Raw genomic sequence first — 23,941 nt, 5'->3', positions numbered from 1 at the left:
AAAATTAGATGAAGCCCTAGAACAGCAGGATACAAAGCCAGTGCTTGTCTCCTGTACAACGAATATGCTGTTGTAAACACATCAACAGAGCAAAGATGAGAAAAATCCATATAGATGGAGATAGAGCAATTATCAGTGATGCAGAAAATACCTAAATTCCAGTTGCTGCACAACTTGATTCAGATAAGAGGTTTGAACTTTCATCTCTCAACCCTAGCTAAAATGTCCTGGAATGCTTTTGGGCTTTTGGTCCAAAAGCTTTCAGGCTGAACTTGAGAAGCCTTTCAAGATCAAAATTTTGTGAGAGCTGCTTTAATTTCAATGTTATCTTCTTTTGTTGAAGAACACCTGGGACAGCCATAATTTAACATATTTCTAACAAAGGGTAAGAAACACTTGATAATTGTATTGAAAATCATGGACGTGGAAGTCCTTTTTCTGTAGAAGTTACAACCAGATTCTCAAACAGTCTGTTTTTGCAAAATGCATGTCTTTCTAACATCACAATGAAATCTGCAGTGCCTGGAGTTTCCTACACTACAAGTACCTGCTAAGCTCAACAACACAGCTGCTGCTGCTGCAGGAAATTAAGATGAAATACAGGGAGTAGAGGCTTAGCTTTTGTAGTGGAAGTAGAGGCATGCTGACAGCACGTTTGCAGATAGAAAAAGGACTGGTACTGCTAATCCAATCTCTGTATCATGTGATAACCACAATATGAGCCATTAAAAACAATCTTCAGTAGTTTACATAGCAATGAAGAGCAGAACGGAATTATATTAGTGAATATCATGGCACTCTTGCTCTTGGACCTGAATTTCCAAAACACAGTTTTGATCAGATCCCATTTAGTTTGCCTCTGGCTGAAAGCATTCACAAATCACAGATGATTTCAGGACTGCTGATGATGTTGTCATCAACCCACACAAACAGCAGTCTTGCAAGGGCCAAACATCTCAGGTGGCTTATGTCTAACTTCAGCTCAACTACTCACATACACAAAACATATTTTGAAAATAAGAAAGTGATAAAGCAATGGAAACCTGAAGTAAATAAACGGCTTAAAGAACATAGGGATAGTAACTATTCTTAACTATAATGTATTTATGGTGTTGATAGAATCCCACCATGAAGGGATATTGTCTGAAATATAGGGAAGAAGAACCTTGGACTTAAAAAGTTGACTCACACACAATGTTTTATTATTATTTTTATTTTTTGTACATAAACAACGAAACACCTAACTTACAATAAAACAAAAACAATTGTCTTATCTTCCTCTACTCAGCATGTCTCAGAAAACACTTCCAACCATAATGAGCAGAGAAAGACAAACACAAAATTACTTATCCACCTATACACAGACTATTAAAGGGGTCCACACTAGAATACACCAATAACTAATATATTGTCAAGAATAAATGTGCAATGAGAAATTAAAACGCACTACATGTGAAAAGACTGATCACTCAAATCTTGGGCTCACACTATTCTCCTAAGTCCTGTAAAATTCCAGGTGGATGATTCTGGTAAAAGAACAAGAGAAACTCCAGATTACCATTGTATAAATTTCTACCTCAACTGCAATTTTCTTATTATTTATACTAGTGTTTTACATTTTAATATTCTGCCAGTAAAATAAACCTTTGTATTCCTCAATAAGGAGCTTGTATGCCCCTCATGCTCCTGGTAGACCCTTGCTGTCACGGTCTCACAAATGACCTCTAGAGAAGGCTGAAAAATTCAGTTTGCTATAGCTAGCAGCGTACAAAATTACAAGAATACTGGGGTCACAACAACAATTCCACTTGCATTAGTATTAGGGTTGTCATCCCAGACAACATATGGTATTTCAACTACCAGTAGAAACAGAATTTGCCCAGGAAATCTTGTTTCCTCACCCTTTGTATCTGGCCTTGCTGAAAATTAGCATTGCTATTTTGCCCAGTTCTTCAGCTAATATAAAATACTTATTACACCAAAGCCAGAAGCACAGCACTGAGAAAACACTTTTTAATTAACTGCTACAAAACTGGCCAGAAGAACACCACACACATGGCTGAAATCTACCTTTGGATATATATGTTCTTAATCTCACTAGAGTCAACAGCAGCCAGTGTTCATTTCCTGGGAAATAATTCAGTCCATTAAATTAATCAATCTACATACAACTACTGGCTTCAGAGTTTTACTTTGGGGAAGAAAAGAAAGATAAAAGAGACTTAAAATATCCAAAATATTGCCATGTGGCTATTACTTTTTTGAATTAAGTCAAATTCAACTCAAAAATATTTTTAAATCCTTGATTTGTTTAATAAAAATAAATAAAGAATAAAAATCAAAAGATCTGAGCTTATGTTTAAAGACAAATAAAATCCCCCTAGATTTAAACTTCCTGTTTCAGTTGAAGATACTTTTCTTTCATTGACGGCCACTTTCGCTACCTTTTTTTTTCGTTACCTTCAAACTATTTATGGTCTCTTTAGAAATATGAGACATGTACATATATTTTAAAAGAATTAAAGAGACAAATAAGCCCCAGGAAACAGAACACCTTGCAACCAAGAAAAAATAGCATCACTATTGCTGTTTTCTTATTAAAATGTGGTGAATAAAACTCTAATATGGAGAGACACATACATTGTATGTAAAGACGCAATGTAGCCTGAAGTTTGTATGTAGTATAAATTTATGATTTCTGTTACTGGTTTAATGAGAATACCAGCAGCAAGATTCCTGCCGGGGTAGAATAGAGTTTGTGATTTTAGCATATTTTTGGATGTTAACAGACGGCCAGGTTCTGTGAGGTGCAACGTACTACCTGGGAAGTGCTGAACGTCTTACCTCTACTTCCCTGAATTAGTACCTGAATGAGAAAGAGACAATTTTTTAGCCATGAATTCCAAATGGAGGAAGATCTCAGGTTGTAGGCAGGGGCTGTGCTTTATAAATAATTTATTATTATTATTATTGTTATTATATTTTTAATTTTGGCAATAGTGAAAAATGTTTCAAGGAAAGAGAGCAACACACTAATAACAATATTTTTCTGATTGGTGTCATAATTCTCAACTTTGACCTGGTGATCCAGTATATACATTACATCATACTACTTTTATGCATGTAAAAGACACATCAGAGAGCACGATGTTAGTCAGTTCAACATCTAGCCAGCAGACAGCCTGAATACTAGGACAGGGTGGCACAGGGAGGAGGCAGTTCAGGCAGAGGGCAGTACCTGCAGGGAGCAGGAATGAAGGCAAGAGGCTGGGCAGAGGAGTAACCTGCTGCAGTAAGGAAGCAAAGAGTTCTCACAGCAGGAAAAGTCCAGATGATGAAACCTGGTAGAAGAGGCTACATCTGTAATTTTTAGGAGTTTAGGGACTCTGATTAAATTATATATTTGTTTATTTTTGTATACAATAATCAGACATTCCTCTGTTTCTTAGTTTCTGGCAACTCTAGGAAATGAATTATCTTTAATCAAAGGACAGGATTATATAGGAACTCCCTCAAGTTTGGAGGCCTAACCTCCTGAGTCCGAGCTGTCTCTACTGCTTGGATCTGCCCTTGTGTGTGATACACTCACACTGTTACAAGTATGCTCAGCCTTTTCTTAGAAGAGAATGCAACACAGGTAATGGGTTTAGGTGCATGCTTTCAACCTTATTGCAGTTTCTCACATGTAAGTAGTCCTGTTTACTGTGTTAGTGCTTAAAGTTGTCTAAAAATACAGATAAGGAGTTCAAGTCCCTTTATGAAAATTCAGCCTTAATAAAACTTGGACCAACTTCCTAAAATCCCACATTTTGCAGAAAACAAAAAAAGTTGAGGCAATGTTTGACCAGCCAACCTTACACAATACAGAAATTAAACATTAGGGGAAAAAAAAAAAAAAAAAAAAAGGTATCAAAACATGACCTTGAGAGAAAAAAATCCAACATCTTGGTTAATTTAAGAAAATGACACACAAGGTAGAAAATTTGTGTAATTAAACATTTACAGTTTTTAAAAAGGTATAGATAGCTATGTTAAAAAGTGTAACTATAAAATAGCCTCACAGAGGTTGTGAAAATACACAATGAATTATCTGGCAAACGTATGTTATTTTATCACAGAAGAGACTTTTAAAACCAATATTTTAACTGGAAGGATAATGAAGAATAATTTCTGAGTGCTTTCTCAGTTTGCTTAGCAGTTGTGTGGATTCCCTGTCACCCATATGTCTCCCACAGATTCAAGGGCCAGCTTGAATAATGGCATAAAGCTTCTGTACATTTTGTGCTTATTTATATAGTCTTCTACATAATAAGTATACACTGGCTACTGATTTTGTCATCTACAGAGAAGACAGACATTCTCTTTGATTATCAATGCTCTTACTATTTGGCAAATGAGACCAAAAAAAAAAAAAAAGTTTTCTGAGATCACTCATATTAACCAATCTGGAGCTTATGTGTGACTCTTTCTGAGCTGCCCTGGGAGGGAATAAAAGAAAACAAATGCCCCTTCACTACCCATTTCATAGACCCAGGTCACTGGAATGGCAACACAGTGTTCTTTCATCATATCAGTCAAGATGATTTCCCTTTTTACTCTACAGGCACACAGAGAACCATACATATGCTGTTTCTTTAAGCAGACTGAGTGTGTTTATTAGGTTTTTGCAACAAGAAAGGTTTTAGATATGCGAAAATTGCCTATTCTTCAAAGTGAAAACAGGTCTTTTACTTCCCCAGTGATATATAATCATGAATCACTAACGGGCCTCATTAAAACAAAGACCTCATTTGTCTGCATATATATATGCATGTATGTATTGCAGAAACACACACACACACGCATACATTTTATACATGTAAAACATATGCATAAATAGATCTAAATTAGACAGTATTTGTATATATTAATCATGAAGTTACTTTTTTACTTAAAAACTCAACAGGAAAAATATACATACTAACATTGTAAAAATACATAGGCTGAACATATAAACTCTGTTAAAAATAATAATTTTAGGAAAAGCTGACAGTAATAAAAAACAGACAGTTCAAACCTTATTGCAAATCATCTAGTTAAAAGCTGGGAGACTTGAGCATCTATTAAAGTGAAATACAGGACCATATCAAAGACAGCTAGAGCATTAAAATAACCAGAAATTGAATAGCTAGAATACTCTCTGTTTAACTACTACAAGCAATAAAACAGACACACATTTCACATGCTGCATCATGTCACACACCATCTTAATTTAGCTACATTAAAATGAGTTTTCCTCAAATAAAAGCTTGTATCATGACTATACCTTTAAAAAGCTCATGTTCCCTCTGTTTGGGTTTTAATATGAAGAAAAAACCACTGTTGAATCAGAGTTGTACGTTTTCATGCTTAATATTGATAGTTCAGCACTTTTTCAGTTGACTTTGCAGCACACACAAATCACACTTTCCCGCTTATTTTTCAGCACACAGGAATTCTTAAGCACGCCGCACAGTGCATACACAATTTGTAAGTCACGCTCATCATCGCTTGTTCAGCGTTATGCACCGAATGAGACATGCTCCAGGTTCCTAGGTGCGCGTCTCACGGTGATGTTTTAAAATTTTATCACCTAGTTTCCAGGGAACTAAGGCTCTAAATCTGTATTTGAAATATCACCTAAACGGGTGAAACGTATTGGTATTCCACACACAGCCTCCTGCTGTCATTCCACTGTTGGCATGGGACAGTCTTCGGCAAGACTTAGAAAACCTCATTCAATATTCCTCTCTGGAGGATCTGACACTTACTGTGAATTCTGCTCTTCAACTTAAATACCAGTGTCTGTGGCAGGCCAATTCTATCATTGCAGATACAGCATCCCTCAGGCGAGGTCCAACCTTTCTCTCGCAGTGCACCCAGGGATTAGCTTGACTTCCCCTAAATTCTCTCCAGTGCACAGTACGAGCTAATCTTTCCTGTAGGAAGCAGGAGATGGGGTTGCCATGACAACAGAGCACATTCTAGCAGTGGGACCACTGAGATGAGCTGAAAAGACGACAGTGAAACATGCACTCAGCCTTCCTCCGGGGCTACGGGCTCCTTCCTCCAGGATTTAATTCCCCTGCAAGTTTACTGGCAGGCTAGGAGGTTGATTATCTATGTATTTTGCTACGGGGAGATTACTAGTTAAGAATATGGTTGAGAGATCATAGCGTTATTTAATGAAACTGCCATCCCTGCTTACGTTAAATTGCTGATTTTCTAAGCAGCGTGGCTGCTATTAAACACTACTCGTTCATACACATTAGTCCTACGCTTAGTCCACGCTAACATCTCACCGTAATAAAGAAATGAAGTCTCAAGCCAAGTCCTGAGCTTCAGCTTTGGTTTTCCAGCGTATTAGCCACAGCCTTTCTCTCCCCGTTTTACACTCGTAGACATGCATGCACACAAAGAGCACGGTACAACATCTGTGTTTGAGGCGCGGGGGTTTATGCTGAGGGGGGAGGGGATGCTGACAAAAGCAAATCACAGCGGCCACGTGTCTCATATAAACGAGAAAACAGCCACAATAAGCTCTGGGAGCCCTGTTCATCAGGCTAAAGAAAAACGAGTAATCCATACTGTAAATACCAGCTATTTGCTGCCCCAGAATAATGTCTGGATCCTATGCTTTAAGCATTTTTTCTCAATGAGAATAATAGAAAGCTTTATAGTCACTTCAATTATTTATGCATTTTTAATTGTTCAATCAAATTTTCATGCAAAAGTTTTTTCTTTTCCACACAACAATTATGGTAAATTCCTGGAGGCTGGAGCATGACTGTGCCTTCTTGTGTTATTTCAGACACAAGCACATCTCAGTGAGCTGTCACGTTAAAGAAGCAGTAGCTGAGAACGTAAGGCCAGTCTTTAATCATGCTTTTAACCGTCCATTTGCACAGAACTGATTCCTTACTCTTTTGTGCCTTCTCTCTTGAGCATGCGATGTGTGTGGCTACACACACAACACAGCATCAGCAGATAGGACACACAAGCCCCTCAGCCCCAGAAATGTCTTGCTGCATCTGAGTACTAAAAGAGCTGCTGTAGATGAGTCAAATCTACACTATCTGAATCCATTTCTCTCTCTGGAAATTTTAAAAGCAAGGAGCCTCCACTATGCATTCTGACACGTGAAAGAGAAAGAGCCCACAAGCTGCACATGAGCCAGATCTCCTACTGGGGAGGGGAGGGGAGCAAAACAGTGTGCAGAGATATAACAGCTTTCCCTGTACAGCAAGTCATACAGGACAGCTGGCAGGTTAGTCCCAACTTAACTTGGTCTCAGCAGACCTGGTATGGCCAGGAATAAGGCTTTGGCTGGGGAGGGAAGGAACCCTCTTCTTACAGGCACCTCACTGCCTGGGATGGGTAAGGAAATTTTGGGGAAGTCTGGGGGAATGGGGGCATGAGGTTGGTCAGGTCAAGATCTTCTTGGGCAGACTTATAATCAAATGGCCATCTTTTCCAGCTGCTACCCTGGTTGCATTTACAGTGAGGAGTGAACAGACAAAACCCAACAAAAAGCATTACATTTATTTTCCATGGCTAGACAGAATTGCACTTCTTGAATTTTGAAAAATATCTGTTACACAACCCCTTCAGTTTTACCTTAATTTGGATCTTAGCGTGTATCGAGAATATACATGCCTATGTACAAAATAGTATCACTCAGCATCTGCTGTCTCTGACTCATCCCACAGCTTGCTGTGAAGATGAATTACACTACACAGTATAGCACCTGTATTTATTAACATCTAATTAGTGTTAGTTTCCTTTTTTTTTCTTTTTTTTTTTTTACACCACTTTCCACTCGTGTTCTATACAACTGGAGAAAATCCAAGTCATGTAAATGACATATGGTTTTGCTTTTGAAATCATCCAGCCAGAATTCCCAAATACTGAAGAATCTTTGGCTAAATGATTTTGAGCTCGAGAGACAATATTTTACACCTTCAATTCCACTGGGAAATGCTGATATTTGTAGGCATGCAAATTGGCTTTGAGGAAAAAAAATCAGATGTTGAATGATGTTACAGATTTTTCCTGTCATACGCTGTCTTCTCACAATGTGAAAGAAATAGTTATCAGCAAGATTAATGCAGTGAAAATAGATAAACTACTATAATGTCTAATGAAAGTGAAGTTCTGTTTCTTTTTTGTTTCACAAACTATAACTGTAGAAATCGGTAAATATTGCCCCTAGAATGCAAACATGCATTTCTTAATGCTCATGTACAGAACTTACATTTGATAATACTGAGTCTTGTTCTTCTGGAAATTCAGTCTTTTGACCAAACACAAAATATAAGTACTGTATTCCTTTAGTAATTGAGTAGCAAATGCATTCCCCTGCCAGCACCCTAAACTCGCAGTACACACTTACTAAACTGGGTCCAAATTTGCCCTGAACATCTTTCCCATTTCAGGCTGAAACTTCTTGGACTTTATTTCTGGTGGATACCCGTATCATTCCCTCAGCAGGAATGTACCCTCTCGCACATGTGGAGAACCAGTGGCACTTTAACTCTGCAAAGTTCAGAGATCTCCTGGAACATCCAAGAACTCACAGCTATCTCTATTACATATGTATATGCATATATGTATACCCAGGGAAAGTCAACTGTTTTAATAAAACCAGGTAGAAGTTGCCAGAACAAGGAATGAGATAAAATTAAAGATGATGAGACATATTTAAGCAATCTAGTCTGACTAGGGAGCAACACGTACCTGTAACATACTAGGAGAAAAGAAACATGTTGGTAAGGCTCGAAAGTATATGTCAGCTCTCGGTCCTTAGCAGAAATAAGCTCCTACCACTGCTCTACCTTTTTCAAAGGCAGTCTACCCTTTAATGAGGGTGGAGTCTGAAATTTGCCCTCTGTCTACCCTGTTGTTTGGGAAGGGGATGAGAGGTGAATATGCAGCAAGCACTTTTCCTCTCAACAAGACACCCACAGTTTAAGGAAAAGATGTGGGAGCTCAAAAGATGCATCCTGTCCTTCGTTTCTGCACGAATTCACAGCTTTGGTCACAAATGAGAAGTCTGAGGGTGTTATGTTGAAAATAAACAAGAAAGAAGAAAGGAATATAAAGCTAATATGTGAGTCCAACATGAAAAGTTGACACAAGAAAGTGAAGGTTTCTGTTTTGATTTCCTTTCTATTTCTTTACTATGCTTAACTGAGAAATCACCATTGAATTCTCATTTTTATTGTATAGTTTCTGTACATATATCTATTCACAGAGTGCTTGAAATCTGTGGGTGAAAGGGAATATCAATCTTCTTTTTAAGAACTGTTAATTTGAAATTAAACAATGCTACATACTGGGGCTGAACAAAAGCACATGTAAGTCTTGCTGGAACAGAGCTACTGTGCCCAGTACTTTGCAGAATCAAACCCCTGATTTGAGGTTTTAAAACCCTTAATTCCCTATCTGTTCCTTTCTCTCTTTAAAAACATCTTGGTAACTCAGATTCTGCATTTGTCAGATGTATTCCTGATATGAAACACTGAGTGCATTTCAGTTCTAATGTAGTGATAAATCAAGAATGAGAAGTCTACACCAGTGCAAGCTGTACAACCACCTTGTGATAGCAAACATCAGTTTTAATATTCTAAACACAAAACTAAAGGAGCAAAATGAATGATCAGAATAAATCTAAATATATAAATTTAAAAGAATTATTTTGCTTTTGCACTTCATGAAGGTAACAAAACTATTCTTAAACACAATATCATTTTTGGAAAGGTATCATACAATTTAGCATTTGCCTCCTGTAATTCCATCCATTGGTTCATTTAAGCAATCAGGATCTATTTCCTGTACCACTTACACTGTTTTTTTACATCTCTGGTTCCTCTCAATTCACTGACTTTACTCAAGGTTTGCAAACAGCAGTAGGTATTAACAGAATTAGGGTCAGGTTTGAATCAAGTGATATTGTAAATGATGACACATTTCAAGAGATGATCTTTGAATATGCAAAAATCATTGTGATTTCATTCAAATTGCCAAAGTAATTTATACACAAAAATAAAATAAAATAAAATAAAACAGCCTGCACTTAAAAAAATAACAACAATATCATTTTATCTTCTTAAAACAATGCTTTGCATTTGGGGAATGTAGTGCCAAATGTAGAAGTACTTACTGGAAGGACAAGATACCCTATTGTGAGACATGGGCAACATTTAACAACATTAAACAAAATTATTTCTCCGTTGAAATCATAAACGCAACACAAGGTCAGAATTTAAGATACAGCAAGATGTTCTTTCTTCTAGGCCTGTAGGATTAATTCATCAGACTGGGAGTGGTGGAGAGGCATAGCAAAGATAAATATGCGCTTTCAAATGTCTGTTGACTATATGTCTTCTAAAAATTAGTTTCCTCAGTTTCTTAATCAGGCAATGGGGTTGGACGAGGCAATTTCCAGAGGTCCATTCCAGACTCAAAGATTCTGCAGTTCTGTTAACTACACAGGCTAGTCTGAGGCAGTACAAACTCCGATGAGTGAGACCAAAAACAAAAGATTACATCACACTTATGCCTGATAGACAGTCTTATTCAAAAAGAGGTTAGAAATAAACACTGGCTTTAAAATACAAGCTGTAATTTCCAGCAATGAGCCCTTACCACTCTCCTAAAAGAGCGTAAGAACAGACAATTTCCTGGCCCTAACACCAGGCACCAGCTAGAGACTAGACACATGAGTGAGAACAGAGCAAGCATGCCTCCTTATCTCACCCTTCTACCACCTTTAGGTCAGACACCTCCCAAACCCAACCTAATATACTTTGGCTACATTTTTAGCCAAATTGTCCATTCCCTGTGGACCTCCCCAGGAAGTGAGCTCTGTCCTTTGGGCCAGCTACAGCAGACTGACTTGTGTCCATGCTAGACCAGTTTCGTACACACTGCATAACGCTGAAACCCTCTCATCTGCATGGTAAGCCCAAGTTAACCAAATGGTGATAACAATCCTCCATAGCGCTGGTTGTAAAAAGCACACTAATGACATTGCATCGTGGTGTCCAAATCCTCAGAGGGACTTGGCTGACTTGTTCCCAAGAGAAGCCTGAATGTGAACTTCATGGACAGGATGTGGATGATCTACAGATCAGATCTGCATCTAAAAAATGCAAAAATTAGTTTAAAGACTCTGCTCTTCAAGGATTTTCTCTCTATTATTTTTTTATTTGTTCTTTGACCCTGTATAAGCATTTGGCATCTACAACCTCCATTTGTGATGCACAAAAAAACTGTCTTGTTTTATTTATTCTGGTCATGACCTCTGGTAATTTCATCATACATTTTTTATTATGAAAGACAACAAATAAACAGTCCTTCTCAATCTTCTCCTTGTCACTTGTGACTTTATAGACGTCAGTCATGTCCTCTTAAGTCATCCTTTTTCTGGGTTAAAGTGTCTTAGTGTGTAGTCCAGTCTCTCATGCAGACTATTTCATTTGTTTGATCTTCCTTGTCACCTTTCCCTGTACCTTTTCTTCAATACCCTTTTTTTGAAAGGGAGGGTGGAATGGCACTATAGGTACATAAATTTATACAGGGATGTGGCATGAGTATAAGAATTACTATGCTGGGTCAGACAAAGTCTATTTTGCCCATCATTCTTTCTTTGATGGTGGTGAAAAAGCAGATGCTACTGTTCACTGTTTTGTTGCCTATTTCTCTCCTGCTGGATCCCATTGTTCTTCATCTGTATTAAGCTCTTTAGTCTCTTCCTTCTATCCCCAACTTCATCAAGATTTGTATACAAAAAAGTTTGTCTACTTTCTCCAACTGCACTAGCTGATTTAACATCTAACTACAAACCCTGTTTAACCCATACCTTTAGTGCTATTGCTAACAATTCATACCAACATGTTTGTCAACCACTACTGAGCAATGAGCTGATGCTTACATAGACCTATTTACTATCCCCCAAAGATGTTATTCCAAAATGGTAACAGCCAGCTGACAGCCAGTGTGAACTGTATATAAATTTAGAATCATATTTCTTCACTATTATTACTTTACATTCACTACAGATGATTTTCTTTTGCTATTTTATCACCTAGTACCATGAGATTCTTCTGTAACTCCTTACAATCGGGATTAGTTTTTTGATCCTGAGTAACTTAGCCTTGTCAACAACAACTGTCACCTAGTTATCCGGCCTTTTTATAAACTAATTATGAATATTTTGGACAATAAGTGTCCTGCTGCAAATCCACTTAGACTCCGTTGATGGCCTCTTTCCACTGAGAAAAATAAATATTTATTCATATTCTCCATTTCTGATTTTTCAGCCACTGGGACACTAAAGAACCTTTAGGAGAGGCCTTCTTAAAAGCCTTGAGGAAGCCCATGTGGATTATGCTTTCATCCCCATTGCTGAGGGATACTCTCACGTACAACAGATTCACATTGGAGCAAGCAAGCTGAAATGGCCCAACGCAGGTCTTGAAGAGAGCTAACAATTAAACTGACTGAATGTTTGGGCATTCTAGTGCTCAGACTTGTAGCCCTGACTCTTTTCTTTTCAGCAGATAGATGTACCTTACAACAGCCACAGGCTCAGCGGCTCTTTCACATACTAATAATTTGGGCTCTTAATGTGTTTGAGCTCTTGACTCTTCCTCTGTACATTGTATTTATACACTGCATTATTATGTACTTCTGCATAGTAACCCTGTTCTTCAGGCTAGTTTCTACCAACGTGACCTGCAAAGACCTCTGAGTTTTTCATGTGCAGTTCCCTGGATACCAGCTGTAACACTGAAAAATTCACATTTCCTATCTTCCCTCTCAATGCAAGATGTTTTGAAGGTCAGATCATTTGTATCTACCTAAACATAAGTGTGAACTTTAAATTGTACATTCCTGAACAGAAAAATCTAGGCGTGGATATTTAAAATATTTAAATTAAATGTCATCTAGGTAATATCACAAAAAGTCTCGTTTAGCATCATGTAAATTTAGACAGGAAAACCTATTCACATTCTGAAATAAGAGAGTCCATTTCCAAATCTGGTTTCCAAGTTCAGTGCTATTATCTTTATTTATACACTGTTAAAATGCACTCTCTGAAATAATTTCTTTTCTGTATGTATTACTTCAAATATTTACATTTAACTCTATTAAAGAAGCTCATTGATTTCTGTTTAGCTTTATTCATGTGAATTTTGCTCTACAACCTGTCTTTGTGCATAATCTACCCAAACAGCTAGCATCAGGCCGGGCTTGTCAGAAAATAAATAAATAAATAAAATTTCATGATGACCAATGTATTTATTTCTTTCTTCTTTTAATGCTCATAACTTAGGTCAGAAAGGAGCATCTCTGTGTTAAAACGGACACAATATCCATTCTGGCTTTATCAGTTAATTTTAAATATCCAAGCATTTTTTAAAAAGTCAAGTATTAGGCATTGAAAACAAAAATCAAGCAGTACAATTAGTTAAGAAAAAAAAATAAATTAAACTTAATTAGCTTTGTAAAAGTAATTTCTGGATAAATTTTAAGGATTTAAAAAAAAAAAAAAGTGTTCCACTCTTCAGTGCATATTTCTCCAATATTTCCTTTCCAGCAGCCAAAATAGCTGTACTGGAGCATGCATTCTAAATGCATAAATTCTTTTCCATTACTTCAAAAAAAAAATCCCACAGCATAATGCAATTGCAATAGGTATTATCAGTATGGTAGATGCTTTTTATAGTCCTTACGGTTTCAAATGAAATTAATTTTAGAAGCTGCATCAAATTTTCTTCCTGGTACTTCAAGTCATGTCACTACAGTGCTTTGGATGACCGACCTGCTGTGCATTTCTATGTTTGAGTGGGCTTAGGTCTGTTTTCAACATAACAAGAAGTGTGCTTTTCCCTCATATAATATTGGATCTTTTAGGAAAATTTAGTTTCTTCTCCCATTTATCAATTTAAGCTACAGTTCAGGATAAAGACACTGATGTTAAAAATAAGCTGGAAATAGGATCCAACAACATAGTGAGATGACTGAAAGTTCTGTAAACAAATAGCTTTGAAAGACCAAAAAATGCCAATTTCCCAATCATGCCATGCAAGAAGTTATATTTAATGCTCCCTGAATAGCTTTATGAATTCAGAACTGGAGAAAAAATATTTTAAGTAATTCCTATCTTAAAGATCACAGAAAATAACAATTTTTACATATACCACATTGGCTGATGATGTTTCCCCAAGAGCTGCCATTTATGACAGACACACAGAGGAATCAAGATGAGGGAAAAATAAGAAAAGTGGTACCATGTTAATGGCCCAGCAAAGTGACAAGAATCATCTGAGTTATCTCTAAAATTCTGTGGATGAATATTTGGTGTAAGACCAAGAGTACCAAAATCAAAAGAGAAGCAATTTATGTTTCATTGCATAACTACAAAAAGTGACAAGAAATCTATGCCAGCCAGTTCTGGCTTGACAAAACATCATAATCAAGGAACTTATAGTACAGGAAAAGTGTTGAATACTCAAATTTTTATTCTGGTTCAGTGTATGTCATCACATTTGTAAGAAATGTACCCATAATATCACATGACTGCTTGAATGAAAATTGGGGAAGAGAATAAAATGGAGCTAAAGAACATGCAAGCTGTAAGACAGATGCTTTTCATACATTCAGTTACACAGTTAGATCTAAGACTCTTAAAGTACCAAGATCTGTACCAAAATACCTTCAGTTCTCCACTTTGCTACAAGGTGCATCACAGGAAGACTTGTATGAGATGCTGAAGCAACAGCACATTAAGAGGACATGAAGAAGATTATGAAGAAAAATTTACTTCCTCTCACTGTTTCCACCTTTGTCCAAAGCTCTGTTAAGTTTCACTGGCAGGCATGTAAAGAATAATTCTTTGGGCCTGGTAGGAGCAACAGCTAAACTCAGTTTCCAGAATGGGAATCTCAGACAGGAATTATGAGACCATCCCTTAAATTTTTATTTTACATTCTCAACAGAAGAGGCCAATCCAATATTTCACCTGGCATTAGACTCAAAGAATTAGATGAAGAAATTATTGAAGGGACACCAATCCTTCAATAAATGGTTTATGTATTGCATATAAGTAAAATAAATAAACAAAAATTGAGACGTGAGAGCATTGCCTGGGCCATAACCTTGGCTGCTTATTACATCTGCTATCTAATTCTCAGAGACAGACATAAAAGTTGAGGAACCGTTAACAGGGACAGAATGGATACGGTAAAGTAAAACTGATCTAAGAGTACACACTGTAAAGGAGAAAAGTGGGGAAAAATTGATACACAGGGTATTCTAATGCTCAAAGCAAAGCACACTACATGCATACAGTAAGGTAGCAGAAAAAAAATCATAAATATCATGTTAAGACAATGATTGATATCTTTTTCCCTTTCCTGCTTTGAGAAAAACAAACATTCGAATAGTGAATTTGTGAAAGCCAATTTCCAATAGGTTGCACAATAGAGGGAAACAGCACTACCTGAATGAACTTCCATGGACTGTCCACCCTAAGACATCAAATAAAAAGTATAAATGTAGTCCTTAATTCTCAGATCACGTGAAAACTTTCCTTATTGCTTATTCCCTAAGACCAAATACAGCTGGTCTGCAGTACATTATGAGATTAAGCACTACATTTATAATGGGGAAAATTCCTATGACAAATTCATTTAAAGTCTGTGAGAATTATTGCACATATTTAACAATCTTTTCATAGAGTGCATCTTGCAACATCCAGGTTTTAACTGGTAATACTTTGCTCACCACAAAAAAGGCAAAGATACACATTTAATTGTATTCTCTAGTCATGACTTCATAAATATATTCTGCATATGAGATCTCAGAATACCATGATTAACTTTTGTTTAATAAAGATCTAGTCTGGTACTCACTGATGTCATGCAGGCTTGCATCAGGGTCTGGCTGCTTCAGATACAGAGGGGCAGATGCTATGACATTCACTATAAAGGATAGCTGGACTGAGATTTACAACCTGGGCTAAGACATTTAGACGAACAATAAAACAATTGCTCAAAACCTAGCTAAGTAGTGACAAAACCATTTTGAGGTCCCATGGTGCAAAACTGATTTCAGTGAGTTGTGGATGGCCAGGACTAGGGGCTGGAATCCCAGTCATGCACAGAGGCTTATGTGGGTCCTGCATAATTTAATTTGTCTCCACTGGGTGACTTAAGTGATATTGTGACCTTCTAATTTAAGAAATGAAAAATATTCAACGTTATACTAAATGCATCATAGGGTGGGGTAGCCAAATCTTGAGGAATTTAAGTGCTACTTTTTTCCCAGTCCTCCATCCCATGGCTGGTAGCTCTAAAATAGAAATGCTAACAAGCCTAATATTCCCCTATATGAGTCAAAATTGGTGAGGCTAACACTGAGAGCTAGTCTTGGCACCAGCCTAGCCCCAGCCATGCAGAGAAGTGGTGAGATGTGTGGGGTTTTGCTAGCTCCCATCTGGGCATCCCAATCTCCCACTAGGAAACATGATTCAGGAGGACGGTTACCCACCAACACTCAGATTCAATTACATCAAAATGAGAACGGCAACATTTTCCCTCCACATCTCAAGCTTAAAACTGAAAATTATTTTCACTGAAAAAAAGAAAAAGTCTATTTTATTTTATTTTTTAATGCTTTTCCACATTTCCTGAAACCATATCACTAAAAGGTCATGGATGCTCTGCTTCCTAGAGCCAGCGTGTGCTAGAGGGTACTGGTCCCCCCACAAGAAGGATGGCTGTGTGTTTCTGATTTGTTTTTGCAAAGCTGGCACGCTGGTTTGACGCTGCCAGTAGGCATGCCTTGCAGGGCTGCCCGTGACACCTGCGTCTCACTGAGCTCTGCCTCCAAGGCATGTACGAGTGTGTCACTCTTCGCAGCACAGAAGAGGGAGACGAGGGTGGCACGAGCAGCCAAGCTGGTGGGACCAGCTGCAGCGCAGAGCAGCCATCAAGCAGCGCTCTAGTTACCACCCAAGTGCGTGCTCGGAGGAGGAGGCACACTCAGTTCAGGCAGTGATTCCCTCACAGTTTACTTTTTCTTTTAAAGTATGCCATCAAACAGAGGGAAGCTTTTGTTTTTACGCCGCCTTCTTGCCATCTGAGAAAGGTTAAGGAAAAGAAAGTGAGAGAATGGCAGCAGAGTACAAGAAAGAAAGAGAGAAAAAAGGGCAGAAATGAATAGCTAAGGACTTCCCCATGTATTTATTTTTTTTTCTCAAGTAGTTTTTTTATTGGTTGGCTATTTTTTTTTAAGTATTTCTGTTTAACATATGCACACATGTAAGAAAGCACATCAGTGTTTGCATGCCCTGACTGCTGTCAGGTCACCATTTTGCCAGCTTTGCACATACGCATCGTAAGAAACTCCCTGGCCCAGAGGCTTACTGTTAAATCAAACAAGACAGAAAATAAAGGGATTTAAAGGAATATTATCGCCTTCACTCTCCAGACAGGAAATGAGACAAAGAGAAATTAAGAGACCAGGGCAGACGTAACTAGGAAACATACACAAATCCAATGGACCCCAGTTCTGCATCCCCTCCTCTCAATACTGGGTCACTTCCCACTGGTCACTTCCGTAGTGGCTGCTTAGACATTTTCTCCTACCATCCCATAAAGATTAATTTTTCAGTGGTATTTCATTTCTGTCTGACCTCTTTTTTTTTTTTCCTTTTTTTTTTTTTTTCCTGCAACCACTAGTGCAGGGGAAAGGGAAGGGGAAAGAGCAAACTGTCAACAGTAACAAACTCCAAAAGACATTAGGATGGCAGAATTAAATATTTTTCTACATAATTATCAGATGCTTTTCAGTGAAGAATTCTACTTATTCTATTTCTATTCTATTTAGTATACTAAACAATTGGGGGTGGTAAAACAGAGATTCAGGTAACTTTCAGCCTTATGATGGTTCGTTATGATAATTAACACAACATATGCACAAAATCAAAGAGCAGGCTCATAATACTGCAAGCAACTGAGCACTGCCTTTTCTTCCTGTTTGGCTACAGATTCTCTCTCTACTGATCTGTTAGGGGAATCAAATCCTCTCACTGCCCGTATCTGCAGGACTTTTTTTTGATTCTTTGATACTATGCTGCATGTGCTATCAAGGATTTAACATACAGAGGCGATGCCTGGATATCTAAAAGCAAGCACAAATAATCACAGTGGGTCGAGCAGATTCATTTTACTAAGTATCCCAATACTAAGCAGATGTTAAGACCATACAAACAATAAAATGTATGATAATCCTTCTTCTGGTACATCCTTGCAGCTTCGAGCTATCAATCCTTCATGAGCTTCTAAGATTTTCAGAAGCTGTGCTGAGTAGTCATCAGTGGATCTATGCTTCAGGACTACACTCACTCCATTTTTGAGCTGTTCATATTTTTGTCTTCTGAAACATTCTGTGACAGTAAATACCACAACTTAATGATGTCCTGAGTCTGAAACCATCTTTTGATTCTTATGATCTCACTGCCTGCTCATTTTATGAACGGCCTAATTTTTACAGTATAAGAAAATGTGGAATAATACCATGCTTATCTCTATACAACCCTTACAATTGTACAAATCCCTGTCATACCTCTTTCGCAGACAACTTTTTTTTTTTCAGACTGAAGAGCCCAAGAGATTATTTGATGTCTCTTTATTCCACACTACCTTCCATTCTAGTCTTTCTTCATTGTGTCTCCTCTAAGCCCAGAGCATCTTGTGCCAGTTTTTATTTTCTAACATCAGTTTTCAAGGTGTAGCAATGCAGTAAAGTTCAAGGAAAGGCATGAAGCATAATATGGTAATGAATTCTTATTCCGTATCAAACATTTCTGTAGTGTTTAAGCAGAGTTTGAAGAAGCAACTAAGACTTTTAGCTAACATTTCTTCATAAGTATACAAAAGTGAGATCAGTTTATGTATAAAAGATTCAGAAGCTGTAGACTTGAAAGTTCAAATCTGCTACTCTTCTTTATAAAACTATCAACACAAAGGCTTTTTATGAAATTTCTACTGCAGAAGTGTTTTATCTATACAGAGCCAGAGAACTCTGGACATTTGTCCAATCTGGACTGCCAAACTGTTGGAAACCAACATACTCTGGCACACATAGTGAACCCAACATGTTTAGAAGGCATCATTCAAACTGGATAAGCACGGCAGTGATAACTGTTTTGCACATAGGTGAAAAAATTCATTTCATGCTTTCTGGCATAATTTGTTATGCATATATCAATTGTGCAGCAGTGTGCAAAAAGAGTAGTTTTGCCAGAGCACACTGAACTTACTGCTCAATGTCTGCTGTATTAACAACAAACTTGGTGTACTTGGGTTGTATCCCACTTACTGCGAATACACAAACTGTTTGTGAAGCTCGCTTCAGTAGTACTGATGGACTAGACTCATACTACAGGCCACACATATATATTTCCAGCTAAGAAATCTCACATAGGAATACAGTAGTATACCTTAACCTCCTCCCTCCCCTGTTTAGTATATAACTCTAAGAAATTTCAGAAAACACATCACAGATGACTCTAGCTTTTGTATAGCAAATAAGTAGAACAAAAGTCCCTAAGAAAGTTCAGTCCCAAGCAATACAAAATATGTACAAATTAAGTTACACATAGAAACAGATAGGAAGCCAATGCTATTCAGCCAGTAAGTAATAAAGCATCAAAAAGGGAATGCATCTTAACTGTGCCTTCATATTAAATATTCTGTAGTTCAGCTTTTTAGATTTTGACTTGTAGATGCTGGCACTCACAGTGTGGTTACTATTCCAAAAGATCCCCAGGAGATGGTATTTATTTAGATAGAAAACAGTTTCTCAGGATAGCCTTATGGGAGGGAGATTCAGTACATCTCTTCCTGAGGTTCCCAAGGGGATGGAAGTCAAACAACCTCACTTCAGCATCCTGCAGTACAACACAAACAACATCATGCCGGACACTCACTCAGGACAAGCAGGCAGACACTTTCAGTGGCTCATTAGGCTGTCACGGGAAGTAAAGGCTTCAAATGCAGCAATATTAATATTCCAGACACTGCATCCATGGTACATATGAAAGCCATTTTTCTCCCTGCACATATTTGTATGTATATTACTCAATACCATGGGGAAACTCTTTCCAAGACTTGCTTTCACCCAGCTTGCAGCGCACAAACCCAACTCCTGTCTCTAAGTCACAGGCCTGAGGGCTTTCTATCTATAGACACCCTACCCTTAAGTCAAATATACAGTACACTGATTCAGTTAATAAAACCAACACCATAGACGGCTTTCACCAGCATGTTATCCATATCCAGTTCACTGAATCTCTGATATTTAATTAATGTGGTTAATGTGAACACAATATTTAAAAACTTTAAGTTGCCAGGATTTCTGGTTTCACACATAAAGTGAAAAAAACTCCAGAAACTTTTATCTATAAGTTTCACTCTCATGGTAACTAGTCCCCAAATTAGAAGCCCAGAATTCTCAAAATCATTACTAAATTATACTTATATATGTACATATGGGTATATCTTGAAAGCTGTATTTTGTTTACCAAACTGGATTTTTGCATTTCATTTAGGTGTTTCTTTGGGTCTTGCTTGAATAATTATTTCTGCTTACAGTTCTCTTAAAACCAACCACATTTTCTGGAAAACTGAAACAAAATAAATGAAAGCTAAAAATATAAATCCTTTAAGGTCCTCAGGATGCTTTCATTGTGATTTCAGTCAAATCTGTTGGGTTTATCTGTGAGTTTGAGGAAGGGCTGGGAATCTTGCAGTGAACAATATTCCTCTCATTTACTCCTAATGCTTGAATCATGTTTCTGGCTGAGGTCCCAGCCTGAGACAGGGGTGAGCATAGCTAGTGCTAATAAACTGTCATTTGACTTCTCATCTTTTCCTCACAGGGAAAGGAAGGCAGAGAGTGGAAAATTTGCCACATTTTACCCAAGGGAAGGAGAAATAAGTTGCCCTTTCCTTTTTCCCTCAAGCATACTAAACAACAACAAAAGCTGTGGAGGTGCTCACATATTGTTGGCATAGATACAGGGAATAAAGCTTTGAAAAGGTGAATCACCAGTTCTGGGGCAAGGATAACTAGGAATTCAAACATCTGGAAAAAATGCCATACTGGCTCCACCCCTTCTGCCATATAAGTCCATTTAAACACTACATTTTATAGCTAAAAAGAAAAAAATGTTTCCATTAGTTTTGCTACATTGAAACTCTGGAAGCAATGCCCCATTAGCCTCATATAGTTTACATCTGTTTTTATTTAAATATGAAAAACATAATGGCCCATGCCCATGATATATCTTTTACCTTTTCTCTCCCTCACACTAATCATTTTCAGCATTCATTCCTCTCAAGTATGGGATGCTTAGAGAAAGTCAGACAATTCCAGTATTTTTCCCACTGCCCAGGGCTCAAAGAACTGCTTAGGGTTGTACGAAGCTATGGTCATCACAAATTCTGTATGGGGGACCTAGCACCACAAAAATGCCTGGCCACTATGGAAAGAGAGATACTACTAATAATACAAACACAGTAATAATAATAATCTCCAGCTTCCGGTACTAGATGAAAATAGATCAAATCATTCAGAAGCTGAGCTAGGAAGTGGTGAATGGATGATAATGACTAGGAGAGACAATGGCTGGAGAGCATACCGTTTGTCTTCATGCATCCCAGCTACTCTGCCATATCTCTTTTGCTCCATCCAGCCTCACTGGCAAGACTCCTTTGGAGCCCTGACAGCAACTTGAAATTACCCTTCCCCCATAACATAAGGGAGGGCATAGCAGCTCCACCACCTGCTCCCCCAAGAGAGGAATCCCTGCCGGGGTGCTGGGTCTGGACGGGTGCAGTGAGACGTGATTGCACCTCCCTGCCTCGAATAAATCTGCTCCTCTGCCTTCTGCAAAAAACGACCTGGCTGGTTCTCTCCCTGTTCAATGAGGAAAGCGAGGATATTCTCAAAAGAACTCATTTCACAGGTCTTTCTTCAGGTAGGGAAAAGCATTGCCCTCTTCATGTAGTATTTTCACTCTAAAGTGAAGAGGGAGAAAAATGAGATATTTCCGTAAAGGGCAATAAGTGAGAACTGCCTCGGGCATGACTGATGTATACAGTGGCCATTTATACAAGGGTTTTACAAATCCCATAGTAAGAAGATTTCCTCTAAGTCGTTCAGCTGTCACACTCATGACTTCCCGTCCTATTAAAGAGATATTCTCACACCAAGCACTCTGACCCAGGAGGAGGAATGTGTGGACACCTTCATAAACATGGACTGACAGATGTGGCCATCAGATTTTTTTGTTATAATAAATAGTCTGAAAGAAAGGCAGATTTTATAGGCTTTTCTTTAGCTGCCAGCCACCTGCCACTGCCTTAGACAGCTAATTGAATTCAACACACAGTTACAGCCTTCATCCTTCAGTGAGGGATGAAAACTATGCATGTTATCTGTGCATTAACAAGTTGAGGCAAACGGGCTGCTGTTTTGTGGCTGGAATAGGCCATGACAGAGAGGATGTAAAAACATTTTGCTGATCAGGAACAAATAAAGTCATGTTTAATTCTATGCGTCAATCAGGTCTCTTATGGGTCTTCTCATGCCCTGGACAGATTCCCTACAAACTCTAGGTAAGGAGCTCAGGAATCACAGGGCAGCTATGATCTACCTTTTTGTTGTTGTTTGGTTTGTTGTTGTGTTTTGTTGGTTTTTTTTGGTGTTTTTTTTTTTTTTGGCTGAGAAGCAATATTTGTCACCTGATTTCAGAGAAGTCTCTAGAGGAAAGTCATTAATGTAATGCATCAACCCTTTTGTTCCAACGAATTCATTCCTGTTCTTGTGATGAATAACTAGGCCTACAGGAAATACAGTAATCTAATTCCCACTTGTTGTTAGAAATTTAAAAAGCATCATATTAAGATCATTTAAAAGAGAGTTTGAAGATTCTTTTACTTTTTGAAATATAAATATAATCCTCCAAGGCAGGTGGAAACCACTAATGCCATAAAAAGCCATTAGCTGTAGAACAATTTCATTAAAACACTGTTTGCTGCAAGGTTAACCACTAAGAAATATTCTGCCCAGTGATTTACATTATAATATACTCACTTGGTAAACATACTTGGGGATCTTTTTAGTCTCAGTTTCCTTTCAGTTGTAGGTTTTACACTGCAACTCTTCCCTACTTCAGCAAAATACTGCTTGATTAAAAACAGCACCAAGAGGTTAAGTATTCAAAAAATTAAAATGATACACCTCACAAAGCAAACAACTAATGCTTAATGAGAAGCACTTTCTTTTGGATGAAGAATTTTTAATACTTGCAGAAATAATTGATGTTGGCAGAATTTTGATATCAGTAGACCTCTAGTGGCTATTACAGTAATTGGTGATTACATGACTTTTTTTTCCTAATATTTTCTTCAGAAATTAATACAGAAAAAACTAAGGAGCAAAACTGCAGCAAAATTTTATTAAAGTAGAAAAAACATAATAAATATTTTATTTCACAACTGTTATTCAGCAAGCATTTAGAGGTCTCGTTCTAATTGGTTTTAATAAAATTACACAGCTAAATACCTTTACAAATCTAGTCATCAAAACCAAAATCTGAGTTGAGTCAGCAGTGGACGTTTTAAAATTTCCTGAGATTAAATGAAAAATATTTGCCAAACACTCTAAGAGAGATGCTTACAGGTTGAGTCTCAAAAGGGACATGAAAGCACTTCCACCGTCCCCAGTCTGGGCACATGTCCCAGCTGCACATACACTGTTCCTCCTCACTTTGCTCACTGGTGGAAAGAAACCTAGACCTGCAAGTCAGAAGTCATCTTCAGACGGCTTGGGACAGGTCCCTAGT

At 37.8% G+C, this 23,941-nt stretch overlaps 1 protein-coding gene across 10 annotated transcripts in view; it reads right to left on the bottom strand.

Moving 5' to 3' along the window:
• Positions 1-23,941, bottom strand: part of NOL4 (nucleolar protein 4) — a 191,058-nt gene that overhangs the window by 99,749 nt on the left and 67,368 nt on the right. For 2 of the 10 annotated variants that reach the window (XM_083823472.1, XM_083823464.1), the window contains exon 1: positions 5,790-6,756. The exons of the other annotated variants lie outside the window; for them this stretch is intronic. The gene's annotated coding sequence lies outside the window, so the exon portion shown is untranslated. Of the gene's footprint in view, positions 1-5,789; positions 6,757-23,941 lie in introns of those variants that run through there. 10 annotated transcript variants of the gene reach the window in all.

Source organism: Anser anser (genome assembly GCF_964211835.1).
Source record: "Anser anser genome assembly, chromosome: 2".
In the NCBI taxonomy this organism is placed as follows: domain Eukaryota; kingdom Metazoa; phylum Chordata; class Aves; order Anseriformes; family Anatidae; genus Anser; species Anser anser.
This window is presented reverse-complemented; position numbering and strand designations above follow the sequence as displayed.